A 14362-nucleotide genomic window follows, 5' to 3' on the forward strand; every position below is an offset into this window, starting at 1 on the left:
GGTTCCAAAATGCATGTAGACCAAAGCAACATCGAAAATGTATATCAAAAATTCTTAAACACCCCCTAATTATGGTACAGTGCGACACATCGGACGGAAAACAACATTGATGATCGATGATTCGACGACTAGCAGTTGCGAACTTGATAAGCAGCGATCAAATAAGGGCCTAGTTAAGACTGGAAATCACGAAAAATATAATTTTTATACAATTATACATAAATACAATACAATACATACAATATTTATGGCATATAACTGGACATATCAGCAGGATAACGCTTCAATTCACACTTTAACGAGTGGAAAATTCCCGATTTGGAAGAATTGACCAATATTTACATAACTATTCTACAGTCATTAGTTAATTCTATGATTAAGTGGCCTAATTTAGTTTTGAAATATAAGGACAATGCTACTGACTATTAAAATAAACATTTCTTTCAGTTATACTCAAATGTATAGGATTTACGGGTAAAACTAGTAAAATGCACATATAAATATTTACTATTAGCCTAAACTTAAATTCTGTTTTATAGTTTATCGTATAGATCAACAATAACAAACCTGCATACCCAGAGATATTTTGCAATTTTGTAATCTTTTATTTTTTTTTTGCAAAAAGTTCATGCACATATAATTCTTTGTATGAGGAACATATGTTTATGTATATTCAAAAATGTTTTAAAATGATATGTTTAATATCAAATAGACTCGGACCATTATCTGGTCGCAGCGAAGATACGCACCCGCCCTTGTGCAGCAAAGAATGCCCGTCAACAAACACAAGGAAGGTTCGACGTCGAAAAGCTGCAATCACAACAGACAGCCACGAAATACTCTACTCGACTTGCACTCCTGCTCTCTTAGAGCACTCATCAGCATCTCGGTATAAGGGAACTGTGGAACGGCATCTCAAACTCACTGCGTACCGCTGCAGCCGAAACAATTGGTTTTCGGCAACGACAAAAAACAAGCTGGTACGATGAGGAGTGCCGTCTCGCAGCGGAGAGAAAACAGACCGCCTACCTCGCAACGTTGCAAACGACCACAACATGCGGGATGGGATAGATACCGAGAGCTGAAGAGGGAGCGAGACGCATTTGCAGACAAAAAAAGAAAGAGGCCGAAATGCGTGAGTACGAAGAGCTTGAGAAGTTGGCAGACAGAGGTAATGCTCGAAAATTTTATGAAAAAATGAAGCGACTTAACGAAGGTTTCAAGACCGGAGCATCCTCATGTAGAGACCAAGGTGGTAATCTGGTAACCGATGAAAAATCGACAACTGACCAGATATTCACCATGCGCTAAATTTTGGAGAAGACCCGTGAAAAGAGGATCGACACACACCACCTTTTTGTCGATTTTAAAGCTACTTTCGACAGCACGAAAAGGAGCTGCCTTTACGCCGCGATGTCTGAATTTGGTATCCCCGCAAAACTTATACGGCTGTGTAAATTGACGTTGAGCAACACCAAAAGCTCCGTCATGATTGGGAAGGACCTCTCCGAGCCGTTCGATACCAAACGAGGTTTCAGACAAGGTGACTCACTATCGTGCGACTTCTTTAACCTGATGCTGGAAAAAATTATAAGAGCTGCAGAGCTAAACAGAGAAGGTACTATCTTCTACAAGAGTGTACAGCTCCTGGCGTACGCCGATGATATTGATATCATCGGAAGCAACAACCGCGCCGTTTGTTCTGCTTTTTCCCACATGGATAAGGAGGCGAAGCGAATGGGTCTGGAGGTGAATGAGGACAAGACGAAATATCTCCTGTCATCAAGCAAACAGTCGGCGCATTCGCGTCTTGGCTCCCACGTCACTGTTGACAGTCATAACTTCGAGGTCGTAGATAATTTCGTATACCTGGGAACCAGCATCAACAACACGAACAATGTCAGCCTCGAAATCCAGCTATTCTGCTCTTGCCAACAGGTGCTACTTTGGACTGCGTAGGCAATTGCACAGTAAAGTCCTCTCTCGACGAACCAAAATCAAGCTCTACAAGTTGCTTATTATTCCCGTCCTGCTTTACGGTGCAGAAGCTTGGACGATGTCAACATCAGATGAGACGACACTAGGAGTTTTCGAGAGGAAAATTTTGCACAAGATTTATGGTCCTCAGAACATTGGCAACGGCGAATACCGCAGACGATGGAACGATGAGCTGTACGAGTTATACGACGACATTGACATAGTTCAGCGAATAAAAAGACAGCGGCTACGCTGGCTAGGTCATGTTGTCCGAATGGACGAAAACACTCCAGCCCTGAAAGTGTTCGATGCAGTATCCGCCGGAGGAAGCCGAGGAAGGGGAAGGCCTCCACTCCGTTGGAGGGACCAGGTGGAGAGCGACCTGGTTACACTTGGGATCTCCAACTGGCGCCGAACTGCGAAGGAGAGATAGAGGTGGCGCACTATCGTCGATTCGGCTATAACCGGTTAAACGGTTGCAACGCCAATCACATACACAATATCTTACATACATACTTAATCTCAACCATTTGTTGTTAAGCCACATTAGACTTTGTTCAATATCATACAAAAATAATATAGCAATTATATCGCAAAATAAAAATATGATAATATGTAATTAAATTAATGTATATTTTAACTTATATAATGTTTCTTTCTAAGACAATGAAAACTGCTGACAGGCGAATGAGTATGCCGTAAATAAGTTAAAAAAAATAATAATAAAACAATTTTTTAAGCTTTGATTTATTAACACATTTAAGCAACTCGAATTTCAGTGATTTTTTGTTATTATTGTTTTTTACCACGGGTATTAAAAAAACTTGCACTGAGCACAGCTTGGAAATAAAAAAAATAAAAAAAAAGGTAAGGAAATTACAGAAAAAATGCCCGACTTATCGATGATCGAACGGTTTCGTGCGCTTGCGCGTAACCTAAATTGCATATCTATGTACATATGTAATTGTGTATATACATACATTCTGTGTATAACTGTGCAACTGTGCAAACGAGCACCTTGGCAGTGCCGACAGCAAAAGCTATAACTTATCGAATTGTTTACTTTTTTCAGCAGTCATTTTGCACACACAGACAAAGTTTTCATATACGTATGTATGTATGTAATTGGCATTGCCCTTTATCGCTCACGGTGCACAGGTGAAAAATGAAATAAAGTTAATGAAACAGTAGCTTCGCGTATGTAATTACGCAAACCGCATATCAGTAGCGCAGGCACAGCTGTAGTTGCATATGCATACATATTAACAACATCATCAGCACTTCATTTAGCGTTGTAATATGTCGGTGGAAAAGTTAAAACATTGAAGTGAAGAAAACAATAATAATAACGCTAATAATACCTCATTGTGCTGGCAGGCATACGAAAATGGCTGGGATGTGCCCACAGTGGTTGAAATAAATAAACGGACATGTTTGTATTTTTTTGAAAATTTCTTCTTTAGAAAACTAATAGATAATGTCATCTATTAATTTGCAGCATCTAAGGACACCTTTCTTGCCTACGAAAAAAAATTTATATTCAAGGCAGGAAATGGTTTTGACAAGAGTGAGCTGCCCTTACCTTATATGTATAAATTCAGCTCAATCTATTAAGAAAAGCCTTGAAAAGCGCCAGAAGACATTACCCAAATAATTTTTTAGAGATTGTGCCGAGTTGACAGTGCTTGGTGGGAAAAAACTTCATTTCCGTTCCAATTCTGTCATTGCAACGATCATTCAAATCAAGAGGATCAAACTATTTGCTATATCGTGAACTCGGCAATCCTTGTTTTTGATGTGAATTTTAATGAACCTCAATTGCGAACCCTACTGCTGTCTCATAGGTACACAGGCGGTGAGATTACGGGTCAAGCCGAACGCTAGTTGCCAAAATTGCTTGGAGGAAAGAGAAGAGAAATCATCCAAGTATTTCCTCTTTCAATAACCAACATTCGCAAGACTAAGGTTAAACACCTCGGTAGGCACACCTTTAACGAACCCTGCAAAGTTACTGGATTCGACATTAGCCGACTTAAGAACTTCCTAACTTACGTTAGGAGTATTTTGGTGCTACAAAGGACTGTCGAAGCTGTCTAAGTGAGACTCTCTGCAGTTGATCTACCCCTTGACCTAAACTAATGTAACCGAATTGACAAAGTTGGCTAGAAGAGGTTGTAACACCACAGCACACCAACAACAACGACAGTCTAGTCTATCTTTCGCTCAACTAAGCATGTATGTATTGATTGTAAAACATTACATGTCTTGATCCATATAGAGGAGTTTTTGACACCACAGTGGACCGGTGTTTCAGCATTTATAAAAATAAATTATTCATCATTTTATAAAAAATAAATTATTGAGTAGAAGTATTTAATCCCCTTTGACATATTGGAAGGTTAATAAAAGACCTTAGATGAGGTTAGCGAAAGACGCTTATACAACATTTCTCTGTAAAAACATTATTATTTTAATGATTGCCCGTTCTACTGATTTTTCGGAATTTTATCCAGACAACAGTTGTGTTTCAACGTTCTGATCCTATATGAATCAATTTAAATTGTAAGAAAATATATAAAAATTTAAAATTTCTTCGGCTCAAAGTTAATCTCATGGACTAATTTCTGCTCGAGCTTCTTTATTGGACCGATTATTTAAAACTGTGATTCAAAGCACGCCAAAGATGTAAAATTCTACTAAGCCTCTCACATTACATAGTTTGTTCCAGGATGATACCGAATAAGAAAATTTGTTAAATGATTTGTTGGTATATTAAAGTGAGCCACTGTATTGGGCGGTTAGTAAAAACGTCAAAAAGCATCAGATCACAGTCAATTAAAAAATCCCATAAAACCAGCCTTTTATGAGGGGCACAATTGTGTGCGATCTACCGCTGTTACAAAAAGCTGCTCAAAAACATGCAACTGAATATATCTATGAACCTGCTCTCATACATATCTATATACAAATAATTGTGTAAACACTTTCTGTGTACTAAAATACTTAAAGTACATATATAACTTTGAATACCAGTGTAAACATACAAACATTCGCGTGTTCTGTGCTGCTGCCAACACACGTTTGGTTCAACAAGCATTTGCATACGTAAACACACTTAATTATGCTAAATCCGCCTAAGTATTTACATATGCAGGCATATTTGACCAACCCAGTTTAGGTTAATTGATACCAAAAGCATAAAGTACAAATTGATAATTAAAGACATTTAAATGTGACGTTTTGTTCATTAATTGTTGTTGTAAGATTTGACAGGCAATGAAATGTGACGCAATTGTGGTGGTCAGAAAAATGCTATATTTTGTAATTACTAACGACTCGCGACTTAACAAATTGTTTAAATATTTCAAAAAAATTTTTTCTAGATCTCTAACAAATTAATTAGAATTCAATAGTTTTTCGGTTAAATCGGAGTATCTTGAAAATGTATTCTCAAAGAGGAACAAAGAGAACATAATATTAGTCGTCGACTCAACGTCAGAGCCGTAATCCGTGTCCACTGAAATTCCTAAGTAACGAGTTTCAAGCGAATCCGATGAATTTTAAAAATCGCTGTCCGCCATTTTTTATGGGATTATGTCAAAACCCTGATCCGATGGGCTTAAATGGACCTCGGATTCGGATTCAGCGACCCTAAAAACATGTTGTCAACATAGTAAGGCCCCCAGTTCATAACAAAAAAGCTGGGGTAATTCCTGGACTGATTTCAACTGATTATGTCATCAAGTTACATTATAGCCAAGATCATACGTTCACTTAATTTTGCTAAGATATCTCACATATGAATCAATATAAACGGTTTGAAAATCCGTATAAGAGGTATATGGCTAGAGGAAATATAGACCCGATTTTGCTCATTTTTGGCACAAAGGCAAACTATTAGAAGAAACATATCTTGTTTGAATTTCTTTTGAATATCTGAGATATTTACCAATATTTTCGATAAATAATTAGCCACAAGCTCTGAGGTCCTCAAGTTCGATATCTGGTGCTTTGAAAAGTTATAGTCCGATTTCGACAATTGTTAAATAAGTGAGCGATGTCACACTATAAATGCAGTATTTATGTAAATTTCAGTTGCGATATCTTCACTAGTGTTTAATTTATAGATTGTAAAGTAAACGAGTCAGAAAGTAGGCGTGGTTGTTAACCGATTTTGCTCCTTTCACCCATTTACAATAGCAACCTTCTTATGGTGCCAATGCTGCAACATGTCGAGAGAGTATAAAAATAGCATATATTTTAGATTCAAATAACTGTCAATATTTTAAGAAACCTCCGAAGTAAGTGGATAATAAATAGATGCAACTATTTGGTAGGTCCACATAATTCTTAAAGATATTCAAAATTTATTACTCGAATAGAAATTTCGTGTTCTAAGGTAAGTGCAGTGATATTGCTTCTAAAATTAAATAGTCTAAAACTGCACCAACAGGATATCTTAATCGTTTTAAATTATTAGCACAGTAGAGTTGAGAGAACGAATTTTGAACATTTTCTAGATCTTTGACCGCACTTCTACTTCTATAGACTTCAATATCAAAATTAAAGTGGGTCATACAAATTATATTCCGCCGCTTGCTATTCGGTTTTCTGAGTATTTTCTCACGATATGCTCGATAATATTACCTATCGAGGGACTGTTGGGATCGATGGTAAGGCTTTTATACAGTTTATATCATCGGATAACTTTTTATACTCTCGCAACAAATGTTGCTAAAGAGAGTATTATAGTTTTGTTTACATAACGGTTGTTTGTAAGACCCAAAACTAAACGAGTTAGATATAGGGTTATATATACCAAAGTGATAAGGGTGAAGAGTGGAGTTCAAATCCGAATGTCTGTCTGTCCGTCCGTCCGTCCGTCTGTGCAAGCTGTAACTTGAGTAAAAATTAAGATATCTTGATGAAACTTGGCACACTTATTTCTTGGCACCATAGGAAGGTTGCTTTCGAAAATGAGCAAAATCGGACCACTGCCACGCCCACAAAATGGCGAAAACCGAAAACACATAAAGTGCCATAACTAAGCCATAAATAAAGCTATGGAAATAAAATTTGGTATGAAGGATCACACTATGGAGGGGCATATTTGGATGTAATTTTTTTGGGGAAGTGGGCGTAGCCCCGCCCCCTACTAAGTTTTATGTACATATCTCGCAAACCAATAGAGCTATATAAACCAAACTTTCTGCAGTCGTTTTTTTAGCCACTTCCTAATACAGTCCAAAAATGGCGTCGCCCACTTATGGGTCAAAAACCATATCTCAGGAACTACTCGACCGATTTCAATGAAACTTGGTTTGTAATAGTTTCCTTCCATCCCAATGATATGTTGTGAAAATAGGCCAAATCGCTTCACAACCACACTTACTTCCCATATACCAGAACTTTGAAGACAATCTAAATCGTTTATTTTACAATATATAAAGTAAGTACTAGTGAAGATATCGGTGCAGAACTTTGCACAAATTCTATGTTAATAGTGTGGCAGCCCCATTCTAAAAATCGCCAAAATCGGACCATAGGTTTTTAAGGCCCCATATATCGAACACGAGGACCTCGCTGCTTCTAACCTAATATTAGGGTTTCAAACTTTCAATGGACTTAATACAATATATGTGACGAATATGTGGGTCAAATTGTGTATTATATAATATAAATAAAGTTAAATAAATAAATTGCGAGAGTATAAAATGTTCGGTTACACCCGAACTTAGCCCTTCCTTACTTGTTTTTAATCTAAATCAGACCTGATAATAATTTTGAAAGTACCATTTGGATATTCTTTACAAAGTGTTCACCAAGAAATATCGAGAAATGGCAACTCTAGCTACAAATGTTTTCAATACATCATGAAAATTAAAAATAAAGTTATATGAGCTCATACCTTAAATGTGATTAGTGCGGTTACATTCTGCTACACTCCGGTATATTATCGAAGTGGAGCACGCACAGCGGTCGATCTTAATTCAATTGTCGCGGACTTTAATTAAGCCTGTTCTCCGACAATGTCTTATTTATGCACACACACACATTCACTTACATAGAAAAGTGCCCGCACTTGTGCTAAATGCGGGCATAAATAAACTTTCAGACAACAACAATGAGGGTGCCGTTAGTTTCAACCGATCACCCATCGTCTGTTGTCAGTCTTCATTATATGGTTGTGTTAGTATTTTTTTAGTCAAGTGCAGTGTTTATTTTTAAAACAGCTGTGTTCTGCAGTCTTTGTGGCAAGCCATGCAGGCGTACGGTACGTTAATTCAATCATTCAACATTACCGCAAAAAGTCATATAGACTTGCCTTACAGAGTTAGCTGGAGTATGCTTGCGCTTGTTACGCACTTCCCACACTCCCATATTTAGTTCAGTTCGTATGCAATGTACCCTGGTACGCAGCCGGTCTGTGTAGATCACCGCCGAATAAGTACAAGAAGTACGGCATGGTGTCTTTTGGACCCCTGCTTAGCGGCATGCCCGCTGTTTGTCGGCTTGTATGTCAACTGCGAATGGTGGGAGGTGGCTCAGTGTCATTCATGCGCTAGAAGACAGCAAAAACAGACTCTTGTACACATGCGAACGAAGTCGTGAGTTCTGTAGAAATTTAGTAACATATGTACAACTTTAATATGTATGTATATATGAATCTATGTTTTTGTAATAGACTGGTCGTACTCGATTATCATACTTTTGAGATTCTTGTTTCTTCAAAGTTATAGCTACAGAGATGTTTCAGTTTCAGTCTCAGTCTTGAGAACGTTGGGCAGTGGAGGAGGAAATGACTTGATCTTTCCAGCTGGTCGTCCTCCATCCAGCTTTCGCGTCCAATAGATTTCACAGTGTTCAGTGAGTATGCCCATTATTGCGGCAGGGTAAACTTTTCTAAGATCAAGTAGCAAGTGGTAGTAGTATTTATTTACCACTTAGTAATAGTAATATTTACCACTTGCATTCCAATCTGAGCCAAAAGGATCTCGCAATCGAGCAGGTTCTGGTTGTTAACCAGCATTTACCTAACTCATGAAAGGTCCACTGATGCAGCGCTAAAACGCGAGAGGACAATGGAGTCCCCACTCGTACCCAGCCTTATATAATAGGAACACGGGTGTACTTTCTTGCGACCTCATCAGCTCTCTAGTTCCTAGCGATTCCGCTGTTACCCGGTTCACAAACAAGTCTGATAGTGAAATAACTTCTATAATGACCTTAGGCACTCCTTAGCTAGCTAGCTTTGAGCACAAATTCAACGAGCGTATTCTAAGTTCTTGATAACAGCCGACCAGTCTAATGCATCAAAAGTTTTACTGACTGTAAAACTCGCTTAATATTATTTTTATTTTTTTTTTTAAATATGTAGACATACATATGTATATAAAATCGTTTTCACACCGCAAAGGTGGCTAAATTACTTCGTTATTAAAATATTATGTGAATATCAATCGTGCATAAATAAATCAATTGACATACTCAACGCACCCATGTATGCACAGACATTTTTAGATCGTGATTAAGAGACATTATACTTATCTGTAATTACCTAATGCGTTGACGATTTAATTGATTTCACAGTTATAATGAACATGTGAAGTCTGTTTTGTACGCCAATATTTAACCATTCCAGCTCGTGGCGCCATTTAAGCTTAAATAACGTTATTGGTACCATATGTATATATATAAGTAAGGTACATACATATGTGGGTTTTAGCACGTCTGGAAGTAATTTCCGTGACTAAATGAATATTTACTACTTTACTATAGTATTTAGCTAAATGTTTGAAATACTAGTACATTTTGTTTTCTAATAATTTGGTTTTTGAGACAGCATTTGTGATATTTTACTGGAACGTCATCGAAATACTAATAACAATAGAGAATTTAAGATATTTGTACATTTCTAACGGTCGTCCGTTAAAAAGTAAAGTCCTCACTCGACGAACAAAAACCAAACTCTACAAGTTGCTCATTATACCCGTCCTGCTCTATGGTGCAGAAGCGTGGACGATGTGAACAATCGATGAGATGGCACTAGGAGTCTTCAAGAGAAAGGTTTTGTGGAAGATTTATGGTTCTTTGAACATTGTAACGTTGAGCTTAATGAGCTCTAGGACGCCTTTGATATAGTTAAGCGAATAAAAGACAGCGGCTACTCTCTGGCTAGGTCATGTGTTCCGTACGGTTGAAAGCACTCCAGCTTTGAAGGTGTTCGATGAAGTACCCGCTGGTGGAGGTCAAAGATGAGAAAGACCTCCACTTCATTGGAAAGACCTGGTGGAGAAGGACCTGGCTGCACTTTATATCACCAATGGGCGCCAAACAAAATGAATGGCGCACGGTTATCAACTCGGCTATAATCGCTTAAGCCGTGTAGGTAAAGAAGATGGCATCCTTTGGTAAATCGATACGCACTTTTCTGCTCCCTTTATCCGCGCTGAAATTTAGTATTAATTAATTGTCTATGACAGTACATATGTTGATACCAGTTGCTTGTTCTATTCGCCACTTTTCCAAGTATATGAGGGCTGCTATATATATTTCTGGCCTAGGCAACACTAAGTGTTGCCAGGTGCAATCTGACATTTCCATTGGAAAGTTTGACATTTTTTAGCATAACATCACTCAGAACGTTTTGTCATTTAATCATGAATTGTTTTATTTACAGGGAATTAAAAAATTCATCTCGGATGGAATGAATTCATCATGAAATGGAATTAACTCGTGAATATTTTCGTGCGATCATTTTTCACAACTTTCGACGTGGATTATCGCGACAAGAGTGCAAGGATGAACTAAAATCTTTGTATGGCTATGAAGCACCATCCTATAGCACTGTGAAAAACTGGTACAACGAATTCAATCGTGGCCGACGCTCGCTCAAAGACGAATTCCGTGAAGGTCGGTCGTCCAAAAACAGCCGTTGTGCCAGAAAACATCGATGCCGTACGTGAACTAATAATGCAAGACCGTCATGTAACATACCTTCAGATAGAGGCATGCCTATGCATTTCTCCCACCAGCATACATTCGATATTACATGAACACCTGGCCGTAAAATAGGTTTGTTCTCGTTGGATCCCTCACAATTTGACAATCGCTCAAAAAAAGGCGCAAAAAAAGTGCTTCGAAAATTGGTTTGAGCGCATGCAAAAATGTATAAATCTTGTTGGAGAATATTTCGAAAAACAATAAAACCATTTTCGTTGATAAATATTCCTATTTTCATTATTAGGCCAGAAATATATATAGCAGCCCTCGTACATATACTAGTTTTGGTGAAAAACTCGCCCCTGCCAATCACCTAGTTGAAGTTTTTGGAAGAATTATTATCATATATCTCGAAAATGAGATCTGATAAATATATAAATACATACGAACTCATTCCGGAGCGAACATTTCACTTTATGCAACAAAAACTTTCTGAACGTCAAGATTGCAAGAAGAGGTATTATTAACTGACCACCCAGATCTTACATGCCAACAAACCTTGGACGATTGACAAGACCTTGAACTAAATTCGTGCCGAAATCTTGGTCTTACCGCTTCATATAATCGACAAAGAAATTGAAAATACAGCAATAAGTTTTCAATAAATGCTGAACCCAATAGAGCTGTTGACTTGATTGATGTTGTATTCGAAAAATAGTAAAAATAAATTGTAAAGAACCAAATGAAATAAAATTAGCTTAAATAAATTTGGGAGAGGCACAAGCTGATACCAAGACCATAGCTATCATAATAATCTGCACTGATATAATTCTCCAATAAAAATAAGCTTATTTAGCTGCAGAAAAAAAGATACCCTCAATAAATACACTTATGTATACACTAATATTGCATTCCTTCTAAAAATAGTTATCAGTTGACACAACAAAAAATCCATACATACAAATATTGTTTTTGTACAACGAAAGATTTACCAAATAAATTCACTACCGAATTACACTGCTCGGGTCTAAAAGCACTAACTGCACACACGCACCAGCTTATTGTAGCACCACTCGTCGCTGCCACCCACAACAAACCATGCAATGGTGAAGACTAAATATAAATATTATTATTGTTGTTGTTGCATATTGAAGAACGCATGAGTTCATTAATTCTTTATTATTGCCGATATTTACTCGTTTAATTTATCGTTGATATGATAACTAAATTGGGCTTTTTATTGCACTGCACACATCCAAAATTTCATAATAAAAAAAACAAACAAACATATAGACGCATTTATCTATATACATAAATACACAGACACAGCTATAGGTGCGCTATCAGCCGGTGATAATCAAATGCACGATATGATTTCAATTAATATTATTATTATTATAATTAATGTTATTGTTGTAAATATTGTATTAATTCATTGTGCACACAGCGGAAGGCAATGGAATATGTGTGTACCCCTTTTTCGATTTAATTTTATTTATAATTCTGCTGCATCGTGTTTTTGTTTTGTTGCGTATTACGCGAGTACACCGGCGGCATTAGTCACCTTGTCGGTTAATCTGGGAGTGTACTGACTTGACACTACGGTGTATGCGTGTATGTATGTATTTTGTACAAGTATGTTGATACAGAAAATTAAGGTAACAATCATTTTTTAATTAAAAATGCCGAGCACGTTGGTTAGATATGCACGACAATGTTATCGTGCACAGTTTTGGGCAGAAAAATTGCAACGCTGAATTTATTTAAGTCGTATATGGAGAACTATTTATGCATTTTCAATATTTTGCAGGGACTAAATAGATTAGCGAGCTTTATATGTATTGATTTCGATTTGTGTTAGAGACTATGAATTTCTAACTAAATAAAAAATGTTTTTTAAATATGACTTTCAAGCAAGCGCAATCGACTGAACATAAACAATAAGTTACACCTTAAGGAGCGTCTATACCAGTGTGACACTTTCAAAAAATCGTTTTTAATTTTACCAAAAATCATAGCTTATTGTATAGGGTATAGTTGGGGAACTTATTTTTTTAGTATCTTCGAAGACAGCACATAACTCCGTTATTTTTCAATATTTTTGCAAAAAAAATCTTAAAAAATAGTCAAAAATATATCTTATTATGTCCAAAAAACTTCGAAACATTCGATCAGGTACTTTCTTTAAAAAAAACTTACGAAAATCGCCTAATTTTCATGAGTTACACAGGTATAGCCCCTTAAGGCTTCACAAAGTTAACGTTAATAACTTGAACCAAAAAATATAATATTTCTAAGAAGCTTCGTTTTTCGAACGAATAATGCGTTATACTTGTACTCGTCGAGTTTAAGGGTTTGCGAGCTGTCATTTATTTTCAATTGTCACTTTATACATATATCTTAATCGATAGGCCTCAGCTATCCTTTTAAGTTTTAAAAACTACTAAAGCTTTTTTAACAAAACTTTCTGGTGTCATTTATTTTAGGCACCTTAGTACACAACTTAATTAAAATGGATGAAATCGTATTATATCCACGCCTACCTGCCATACAAAGGTTATGCTTAAAACTACTAAAAGTATTTTAATTCCGTATGGAAAAACATAAAATCTGCAGTAAGATTGGTATAAAAAATGGACAATGGACATGGCGCCGTTAACATATGCGTCAAAAACCATATCTCAGGAACTACTCGACTAATCTCAAGCTCGGTTCCTAATAATCTCTTTACATCCTAATACTACAGTTGAAAATGGTTTGAATGGTCAAATCGGTTCACAACCACATCTAATTAAAGGACGCAGATAACGAATATAAGGTCTCAGCACTTGTGACCAATTTTCTACCGAATATGTAGGTAAATCTCTCAGATATTCTAAAGAAATTCGGAGGAGCTATTTTCCTGTTTACCTGTGCCCAAAATGGACAAAATCAGGTCAATACTTTCTCTAAACCACATATACCTCGATACGATCGGTTAATATGTGAGATATCTCAGTAACTTTAAGCGAATGTAAGATCTAGGATATAATGTAGCTTGGTGGCGAAAATGAGTAAAAAAGGTTCAAGACCTCCATATATTATATTTAATGATTTTTCGTTATTCTAGTGGACTTTATATATATTTATATAAGGCTTAAATAATAGTCTTCCAAAAACTTCACTGTACATATTCATAAAATAAACGAACCATAACAAAGCAAGTGTTTCTAGCAGCTGAAGACGACGCTTTATATTGTTTTGCTCGTAACTGTATCTCCAAATAATGCTCAGAATATCATGTTTCTTTCCGCATATTAGTAAATCAATAAAGCAGTTTAGCGACGTTGATTTTTTTATGTATACATTTTCTTGACTTGAGAAAGCCCTGAAATAGTTTGAATACATTTGTATATGCCGATTTTTGTATGTTCTCATTCATAAAACATGTACATATTCAAAT

General features: G+C 36.6%; 1 protein-coding gene across 12 annotated transcripts in view; it reads right to left on the minus strand.

Moving 5' to 3' along the window:
- Positions 1 to 14362, minus strand: part of LOC105213245 (bcl-2-related ovarian killer protein) — a 40755-nt gene that overhangs the window by 24780 nt on the left and 1613 nt on the right. For 3 of the 12 annotated variants that reach the window (XM_054233117.1, XM_054233120.1, XM_054233121.1), the window contains exon 2: positions 11913 to 12153. The exons of 3 other annotated variants lie outside the window; for them this stretch is intronic. The gene's annotated coding sequence lies outside the window, so the exon portion shown is untranslated. Of the gene's footprint in view, positions 1 to 11912; positions 12166 to 14362 lie in introns of all 12 variants that reach the window. 6 more of the 12 variants (XM_054233116.1, XM_054233118.1, XM_054233119.1 and 3 more) reach the window with 3 other exon arrangements.

The sequence above is a fragment of the Zeugodacus cucurbitae genome, chromosome 6 (assembly GCF_028554725.1).
Source record: "Zeugodacus cucurbitae isolate PBARC_wt_2022May chromosome 6, idZeuCucr1.2, whole genome shotgun sequence".
Taxonomy (NCBI): Eukaryota; Metazoa; Arthropoda; class Insecta; order Diptera; family Tephritidae; genus Zeugodacus; species Zeugodacus cucurbitae.